Raw genomic sequence first — 10,471 nt, 5'->3', positions numbered from 1 at the left:
GGGATTATTTTGACAGGACCATATATTAATGACAGAAATAGAAAAATAACATGGTCTTCCAATGATTCAATCAATGAAAGCTTATTCTACATGCTTCTGAATATCCATTCATTAATAATGATAAAATTATTTATTGAACATCTAAAATGTGAAGTCAAAGAGCTAGCTACTAGAGACATAATAATGACCAGGTGACTTGAGTCCTGTTGTGAAGGAGCTTATCTTCTAGGAGAAAAATGGAAGGGTAAAAAGACAATCACTCATAAAATGAAATAAGCTTTAAACATGTAAAGGAATTAAAACCATATTATATTGTACTCATTTTGACAGCACATATACTGTGCATATACATAAAATTGGAACAATACAGGGAAGATTAGCATGGACCTTAAAAAAGGATTACATGTAAATTTGTAAAGCATTTCATTTTTTTCAATAATGAAAACACTCAACAAACTAGGAATAGAAGGGAATATCTTCAACCAGATGAAGAACATCTACGAAAGCCCACACTAGCATCATATCTAATGGTGATACTTTCCTATGAAGATCAGGAATAAGATGTTTTCTCCTACCACTTCTATTCAACATTTTAATGGAGATTCTGCCAGGCAAATTAGGTAAGAAAAAGAAAAAAAAGGCATCCAGATTGGAAAGAACGCAGTAAAAATATACGTATTTGCAGATGCCACACTAGTGTATATAGAAAATTTTAATGAATCAAGTAAAAAAAAAAAAAAAAAAAAAACTCTTAGAACTAACATTAATGAATCCAGCAAGTTTTCAGGATATAAGATCAATATATGAAAATCAGTTGTATTTCTTAACACTTGAAATGAACAACCCAAAAATGAAATGAAAAAAGCAATTACATTTACAATAGTATCAAAAAGAATAAAATATAGGAATAATTTTTAAAAAAAGAGGTACAAAAGGGGTACTCTGAGAAGTATAAACCATACAAACCATCGTCAAAAGAAATTTAAAAAATCTACATTATTGGAAAAACATTCCATGTTCTTGGATTGGAAGACTTTGTTAAGATGGCAATACTCTCCACATTGATCTACAGTTTCAATGCAATCTGTTGTAGAATCCCAGCTGACTTCTTTGTATACATTGACAGCTTGATTCTAAAATTCTATGGAATTGCAAGTGACCCAGGACAGCCAAACCAATCTTGATTTAAAAAAAAAAATAATAATAAGAAGAAGAAGAAAGGCTCATTTTCCTGATTTCAAAACTTATTATGAAGCAATGGTAATCAAGATAGTGTGGTGCCACACATGGATAGACATGTATACGTACAGGATAGAAATAACAGTTCAGAATAAATCCACATATTTATGATTAACTTATTTTGAATAAGGGTGGTAAAGACCATCCAATGGTAGAAAAATAGTCTTTTCAACAAATAGTGCTTGGACAACTGGATATTCACATGCAAAACAATGAAGGTAGATCCTTACCTCACATCATATATGGAAATTAACTTAAAATATATCAAAAATCTAAATTTAAGAGCTAAAACTATACAACTATTTGCAGAAAACATAAGGACTAAATCTTCATAATTTTGGATTTGACAAATGATTTTCAGATATGACACCAAAAATACAAAACGACAAGAAGAAAAATAAATAAATTGTACTTTATCAATTAAAACATGTATTTAAAAGAACACCATCAAGAGGGCAAAAGGTAACACAAAGAATAAAAGTAAAATATTTGAAAATCATATATCTAATAAAGGACTCGAATCTAGAGTATGTGAGTATCTAGAGTATGTGCATATATATATAAATAATATATATTATATATATAAGCTCTTACAACTTTATAGTAAAAAAGACATATAACCCAGTTTAAAAACAGACAAAGGATAGGAACAGAGATTTTCCCAAGAAATATATACAAATGGCCAAGAAACACATAAAATGATGCTCGCCATCATCAGTCAGCAGAGAACTGCAAATCAAAACCTCAGCAAGATACACCCTCCAGAATGACTACAATCAAAAATCAGACAGTAATAAGTTTTGATGAGGATATGGAGAAATGAGAAGTCTTGTATGCTGCTGGTATGAATATAAAATGACACAGCCACTCAGGAAAACAGTCTGGCAGCTTCTCAAACAAATACAGTGTTATTACATGACCCAGCAATTCCACTCTTACGTATATACCCAAGAGAAATGAAAACATATATCTACACAAAAACTTGTACGTGAATATTTGCAGTAGCATTCTTTATAATACCCAAAAAGGTGGAAGTAACCCAAAAGTCTATCAACAGATGAATGGAAGTCTGCAACTTCCAAGATCCATCACATTGACAGAGCTCTTCTGAGAGTAAAAGCAATTTAGAAAAAAAGAGCAAAGAGTTTGGGGCAGAGAAGTTTAGACTGCTAATATAGTTTCGGTATCTGGAGGCAGATGTTGCTAGAGAAAACTCTGCTGTTATTTTTCAGTTGTATGAAATAAAATAAATTGTTCCTTTTCATTATTTGATCTCCTCATTTTCTTATTTATTTATTTATTTATTTTTACATTTTTGCTAAAAACAGCTTTTTGTCTGTATAATCAAGATTCTAGACTGGGCTAATACTTCATCAGAAAAAGGGTAGAATGACCTTTCAAGATACAAAGAAATTTGAACAGTATTCCAGCCCTAGGGTAAAATATAAACAAAGGAAATGATGCAGGGAAATATAGTTAAGGTGGGGGTTTTCCTTGAATATAGCATAGGAATAAGGGGATATCATAATGGAAAATACACTGCACAGGGAAGTTGGGGACAACATTGTATATATTCTTTGATGTCAGAACCAGAAGTTAGAATTTTATTCTGCAGGCAAAAAATGTGTCATAGACTATTTTAGATAGAGTGGGAGAATGACATGATCAGCTCTGAAGTGCTGGAAGATTATGCTGACAACATTGTACAGGGTAGTTTTATAAGAGAAAATTCTAGAGAAAGAGTTGCAGGGTCATGTGGCTGATACAGAGGAATAAACCATCCTTGTGAAGGAGCTATCCTCAGAGAAGACAAAACAGAAATGGATGAAAAACTCTCCTGCTTAGTTCAGGACTTTTCCTAGTACATGATCCTGCCATTTTTTTTTATTGACTGTGACTGCAAATCATACTGAGATAAGGATAGGACTGATGCCAGTGGAAACTGATATGTAAAGGTATGAAACAGATCATTTACTTAGAGTTTCTATGCTCAATTACAAATAAACAGAAGCAAAGCCATCAGAGACATCTCACATTAAATAGGGATAATATATTTAATAATGGCTTGGCCACATTAAAAATACTGTATGTGAACATATGTGTATATGTGTAACTACAATTTTGTATATGACAATACCATTGTAAACTGTTTAAAAAAACCTATGTAATATAATTTGAAATGTCATTTGAAATGACAGCACCTTGTCAAAAATTTCTGTTCAACCTTTGCTTGGGGTGTATTTGACATAATTTTTTTTAAAAATGTGAAGAATCTATTGCAATTTGTTTTGTTTTATTGGAATTGCAACTCTTTCAATGTGATGGTAAGAAAATTCAGAAACTTACAATGGAATAGAAGTCTAGGTCAAAGTTGGAATTTAAAATGAGGCAATGGTAATGGGATAAAATTCAAGTGTGGGTGGATATGAAGACCATAAGAGAGATAAAATAGACAAAATTTCAAATAACTTGTAACATTTGGGAAATTATTATGGTAATTCACTTCTGGTAGATGAAAGATATATTTATTTATTCAATTGGCTATAATAACCCTATATGTGTATGATATCTGGAATGACAAAGGCTCAGCTCTTTAAAATATGACAGGCCAGATTTACAAATATTCTATGCGATCCAGAAATATGAAGAGAAGAAAATGTAATTATTAGGAAGGTTTAATTAAAAGTGGGAAAAGAGGGAGAAGAAATGGAAAAAAATTCTAAAAGTTCCAGTAACATAAATAAAATCTACCAGATACACATTGTGAATCCTAGAGCAACCACTGTGATAAATAAATAGATACAGACAGAAAAATAGATAGATAGTACATCTAAAAGGCTATAAAGGAGATAAATTTAAATTATGAAACATTTCTCAAATCATCCAAATGAATACAGGATAGGTGGTGTATTAGTAGTCACCAGAAAATCAGAACCAATCTATTTATCTACCTATCAAGATTTATTATGAAGAATTGGCTCACACAATTATGGAGGCTAACAAGTCCCAAGGTCTGTAGGATCAGTCTGCAAGTTGAAGACCCAGGAAAGCTAATGATGTAGTTCCAGTCTGCAGGCAGGAAAAAGCTGATGTTCCAGTTAGAAGGTGGTCAGGCAGGAGGAATTCCCTCCTACTCAGGGCAGAGTCAGCTTTTTCGCTCTACTCAAGCCTTTACCTGATTGAATGAAGCCCACCCTCATTAGGGAAGGCAATCTACTCTACTCATTCTGCTAGCTTAAATACTAATGTCATTGAAAAATTCCCTCACAGAAACATCCAGAAAAATGGTGGCCTAATTCTGGAACACATTTGGTCAATAATGTCTGACCAAATATCTGGGCACCCCATCTCCCATTGAAGTTAGCATATAAAATTAACCATCACAAGTGGCTAAAGGAGAAATAAAAGTGGTGTTTAAGGGAAAATAAAAGTGATGTAACAAATAGGAAACACATAGCAAGATAGTATAGTTAATCCAAATCACATCAAATTACATTAAATATAGATAGATAACCACTTCAATTAAAACAAAAAAAGTGTATAAAAAGCAAAATTAAACAATGTGCTATTAGGAAGAGATATATATTTAAAATAAAGACAAATTAAAAGTAAAAATATTAAAAAAGATTATCATGAAAGCACTAACATTAGAAATCTGGCCAGTTATATTCATACTAAAGTAGCCTTCAGAGTGTGTAGTACTGACAAAGATAACAAAAGGTATTTTATAGTAATAGTCATAGTAAAGTCACTAAATCAACAACAACAAGAAAGACATCACAAATCTAAAGATATATGTACCTAATATCTAAACTTAATACATGAAATATAAACTAACAGAATTTAAAGAACAAAGAGATTGCTAACAGTTATAGGATAGTTGACTATTTCATGGAAAAAACAGCAAATGAGTAAAGATACAGAAATCTTGAAAAAGACCAACAACTAACTCAAACTAATTAATATTTATAAACCACTACAGGCAACAATTGTAGTACATAAATCTTTTCTAGTGTAATGGAGTGGTCAAGAAAATAAACTATAAGCTAGGCCATTGGCCGGGTGCGGTGGCTCATGCCTGTAATCCTAGCACTCTGGGAGGCCAAGGAGGATCGCTTGAGGTCAGGAGTTCGAGACCAGCCTGAGCAAGAGCGAGACCCCCGTCTCTAGTAAAAATAGAAAGAAATAATTTGGACAGCTAAAAAATATATATAGAGAAAAAATTAGCCAGGCATGGTGGCACATGCTTGTAGTCCCAGCTACTCGGGAGGCTGAGGCAGGAGGATCACTGGAACCCAGGAGTTTGAGGTTGCTGTGAGCTAGGCTGACGCCAGGGCACTCTAGCCCAGGCAACAGAGCGAGACTCTGTCTTAAAAAAAAAAGAAAGAAAGAAAGAAAGAAAACTGGGGTTCTCCATCTATATTTTTCACCCACAATTGATGCAAATACAACCCATTTTCATTGAATGCCTCATTATGATAGTCATCAGTGATAACAAATACAAAATTCATTAACTTTTACCCCAGTGAGTTTTGAAAACTTGAAAAGTTCTGGGAATCCATAAAGTATAATTTTATAAACACTTGGGATTAACTGATGTCTGTTACTATATGGCCTCTGACCAGTACCTCTGAATCTCTTTGAGTACATCTGCTATGCTTTGGGAGCACCTTGCATCACTGTGGTCCCTCACAGCCCATCGCTGTCTACTGCAAGTCCTACTGCCAATTCAGCTCTCCGTAGTAGACCATCATTCCTTGAGGTCCCATATCTGCAAAGTGGTCTGAAACATTAAAGAGTCTAATCATTTCTTTCCAAATTTTGAGCTAAATTCCAATAGAGGAAAACAGAGTTATGGAACTTGTAACTCGGTATCTTACAGTTTTTAATAAATCAACTCTCAGAGAACTATATTCAACAAACAGTAGATGTTCCAAAAATTTCTGTTGAATCTGAACCTACATCTATAAGGTGATCAGAACGAACTGCTGAAATAAGTAGCAATACAAGGCAATATGAAAATTATTAGAAGCCAAAATGAGCAAAAAATATAATTTGAAAGAGACACAAAAATTAAAATCCAGAACAGGAGACACACTGAGATGCTGTAGATGGAGAAGATGAAAATCCATCTTCTACACAGGATAAATATGTGTGTCAGAAGGATAGAGAGGAGAGTGAGTTTGTGATAAAGGGGAAAATGAGGCTGTCTAGAGAACAGAATTATAACTAAGGAGTAAGCCAAGGAGTAATGTTTTATAATTGTAATGGAACCCAGAAACTGGAAATTTGAAGTCACTGGGAAACCACTGAACATTTCTTTTACTAGGTAATAATATAGAACCAAGTGTGTTGGTAAATACACTGAGGAGACTTTTCCATAATTTTTTTTTATTTATGCACAAGATACTGTTTGACACCCGAAACTAGGCACGAGGTATTCAGCAGTGAATAAGTGAGACAATATGCCTGTCATATTCTAAGGAATATGCTAGGTACATTGAAAGAGATACTTATAAAATTATAATTAATGTTTATATAATTAGATATTAAATAGACTACAATTGGACCAAATAGTATTATAACTCTGATATCAGGTGGACTTTGTGAAAAATTAAGGCTTTTGTAAACCTAAATTGCTGTCTATAAATTCCCATTCTACAATTATTTCCATCGTTCTTAGCAAAAGTATGTTTCCATCATTCTTAGCAAAAGTATGTATGTTACTATACAGAAAAACAGAGGCTTTGAATAATGACCTTCACAAATTTCTCCATCTTGTCAATCTATAAGTTTGTCTATGGTTGCTCAAATCCTGTCACAATTTTCTGTTTTCTTTTATTTCTTCTCTGCCTTGTTTCTTGATAGATTAGCTTTTATTTCTTCATCTTCTTCATGTAACTCATTACATTCTGGTGTCTTTCTACATAATTATACTGTAATTACTCTTACTAAAATTTGAGAATGTAGAAGTTCAACTGTCTTTTAAAAATTTATTTCCAGTCTTTTTTTAATCATTTGACAATTATTTTTTTCTTTGTATCTTTTTTCCATTTAATTTTTATAGATACATAATAGTTGTATACCTTTCTTTATATCATTTCACATGAGTTCTGTAACAATATTATTCTCTCATGATTTTTGTCTTGCCTCTTTATTTCTAATCCATGACTTCTAAGGACTTTGTTTTCTCAGACTTCTCTTAATATATTGATTTTCTCAACGTTTTCATTCTTTGACATTTTTAAAATTTGTGCTCTGAAAAAAACCCCACTTATAATCTCATCTATATATCAATTTAGAAATTATTGAGCAGCTACTGTGTGCCCAGCCTTATGATATGTTTACAACGCAGTGGCAGCCTCCATCCTAACTGAGTTAATAATTCATACTCTCACAGTAGCATAAAGCATGAAGACCTAACTTATTCGACTTGGTGGAAAAGACCTGCCAGAGGAAGCAATTTTTGCTAATTATGCAAGAAACATAGAAACTATTCATGCAATTAAAAAAAAGAAAGTTTATGATAGTGAGGACAAGTGTTTCTTCCTTATGCTCGAAATCAAAAGAGGAAAGATAACATGATAGGTTCAAAGAATGGTTGGCACTTCAAACATGGTTTGGAAAATGAGACTGAAAAAGTAAGTATGTGTATGATAGATTTTAGACGAATTTGTAAAAGAGAATATAATATTAGCCTTTATACTGAATATAAATAAGAAGACAGAAGGCTTTAGCAGGTGATTGTCATGACTTCTCACACAGTTTTCCAAAGACTATTCTTACTACAGAATAGAAAGTACATCGGGTTAAAGCAAGATTATAAATTTATAGAATATGACAATACATGCCAGAGAGGATAGTGGGCTGCACAAGGGCCATGAAATTTAGAGATGCAGTCAAGTGAAAGGTTTAAAAGATTATAAATAAGGAGTTTATAAAGTAAATGCATGATTAAGTATGCTGAGAAGGTATGAGATGAATGGGTCATAGTATTTTTATTTTAAAGTTCTTGAGAGGTGGTGGTGCTATTTTCAAGCTAGGGAATATTGGAAAAGGGGTGGATGTGAGGAAATGGTAATCAACTCAATTTAAGGAATGTTAAGTTTTAGATGTCTATGAGACATCTGAGTAAAAATATCCAATAAGCAGTGGGATATAAATTTCTAGAGTTAAAAAATGAAGTCTGGATTGGCTATATTGCTAGGAGAGTCATCAGCAAATAGAACCTGCCTTCAAATTCCATGCTCTTTATATCAAATGTATACAGAAGTTTGCATCAAGATGCTGTGTAGAATCTTCAAACCTAAAATGATAAAACCCTGATCCATGTATCACTATCACCCATTATGTTTTATATATAATATTTTTAAAGGAAAAAGCTTTATATTTTGGAACCCCCCCCCCCTTGATTTTTAAATAACAGGGCCTGACATTTTTATTTTGCACTGGCCCCATTTAATATATAGCTAGCCCAGCCCGGCTCTCAAGGCTATCTCTCAGCTGGTTTTAGGAGTCATTGTAGAAAAATGATCATTTTCTTGTCTGTATTGGTAAAAGCCTTGCATGGCTTCTAATGAAAGAAAAAGCCCTGGGGACTGTGTAGTGACAAGCAGGTAGCCTCCCTTTCTGGGAGACGAGCACCAAGAGTCAAGAGCTGACTCTTCACTGATGAATCCTCAGACCTACTTAGCCAACATGAGCTGAATGAAGGCACTGTGAATGCCAGCACAAGAATGGGGGAGGCTGAGTTTCAGAGAGTATATGCAAAATGGTCAAACATCTTGTATACAGAGTCCATCAGAGGCTGAGGTAACAGGATGAAAACCAAGGCATGCTGACTTGGTTATGTACAGGATTTTCAAAGTTATTCCTCAAAACTCTCATTTAGGTGTGTTAATAGGACTCTCATAAAATCAGGGTACAACTGAAGAGGTTTAGGAAATGCCAGATTAAACCAAAGTAGACAGGTTCTGTTTTCAACTACAGAGTCATCAGCATTAGTAATGTTCTGTGGTGCATGCACTGTGCCTCTCCGAGAGAGGATATAGGCTTTGCTCAGATTAATGATCACAGGATCTTTACTTGGTGGGTTCTGTTCCTCAGATATAAAGCATAATGGGATGATAGTGATACATGTTTAATAACATAAACTTACAAATTGTAAAAATATATGTTGATATAATTTTACATGACATAAAGCTTTATTAATGTAAAAAAAAATGCTTCACATTTTCTCAAAACTTTGCATTTCCTTTTCCCTGCAATTGATATTACTAGATTTCTAAAGTTAGAACTTCCAGAATTATTATTGCCCATTTTCTTTCAATTCTATTTAAATAAAAATATCTCAAATTGGCCAATTCTACCTTATCTTCATTCTCACAGATTTAAATCAATGTTTCATCACTTTACCATTATAGTCTCCTACAGAGTCCCTCATTTACAATTCATTTCCCATGTATTATCCTCTTTCATGTGTTTCAAACCCTTTCAACTGACTTCTTCTGCCTGAAATATCTTGATGGTTATTACTCATTGCTTTGTTCCCATTCTTTTTTCTTTCTTTCTATGCATTCTCTTCTGATACAGACCTAGATACCTAATTATTTATATCTATCAACCTTTACAAAGTATATCATTTATAATGAAATCACCTCAGCATATTGATTATAAGTAAATTCTACAATAGAAAAATTTATATCCATAAATTTTAAATATTAGTGAATTTTTTGGATTGGTACTTTTAGAACTTAATATCAGAGACTTGTGACTGATAAAATGACTAATGGCAATGACCTTTATTAAATAGGACATTTCTTCTTGGAAAAATCATGCAATTACCATCTTAGTTCAAAAAGCACATTTCCAGTGACAACATGTGGTGCTTATAATTGTATATGAAACTATGTATTCATATATGTCTAGATTTATATGAATAGATAAAAAGAAATCTTATAATTTGATTCATATTCCTTAGCACCAGTGAAGTTGGAGGGGAAAGATAAAAATTATAAGAAGGAATAAAGCAAAAAAGTTATAGGGACATTCTGAAATAATTTAACTCATTTAATTAATTTTAACCAAAAAAGTAGCAATAACAATAAATCCATTAGAAAACAAAGGATTTTGCAAGAATTTAGGATTTGTACATATGAAGTGGAGAAAAATATCATCAAAATAAAAATTTTAGCCTATATGTTCTAATGTAGCCAAAAGAAAATGTTTCTGA

The 10,471-nt window shown here is 32.7% G+C and overlaps 1 non-coding gene across 1 annotated transcript; it reads left to right on the top strand.

The window, feature by feature from the left end:
* Window positions 1-329: 329 nt before the first annotated feature.
* LOC138375158 (U6 spliceosomal RNA) lies at window positions 330-433 on the top strand. Its single transcript, XR_011231420.1, has one exon. It is a non-coding gene; the product is annotated as a U6 spliceosomal RNA (small nuclear RNA).
* The last annotated feature ends 10,038 nt before the right edge of the window (window positions 434-10,471 follow it).

Source organism: Eulemur rufifrons, chromosome 24 (genome assembly GCF_041146395.1).
Source record: "Eulemur rufifrons isolate Redbay chromosome 24, OSU_ERuf_1, whole genome shotgun sequence".
Classification (NCBI taxonomy): Eukaryota; Metazoa; Chordata; class Mammalia; order Primates; family Lemuridae; genus Eulemur; species Eulemur rufifrons.
Note: the sequence above shows the minus strand (reverse complement) of the source record. Positions and strands in the feature narration are given on the sequence as shown.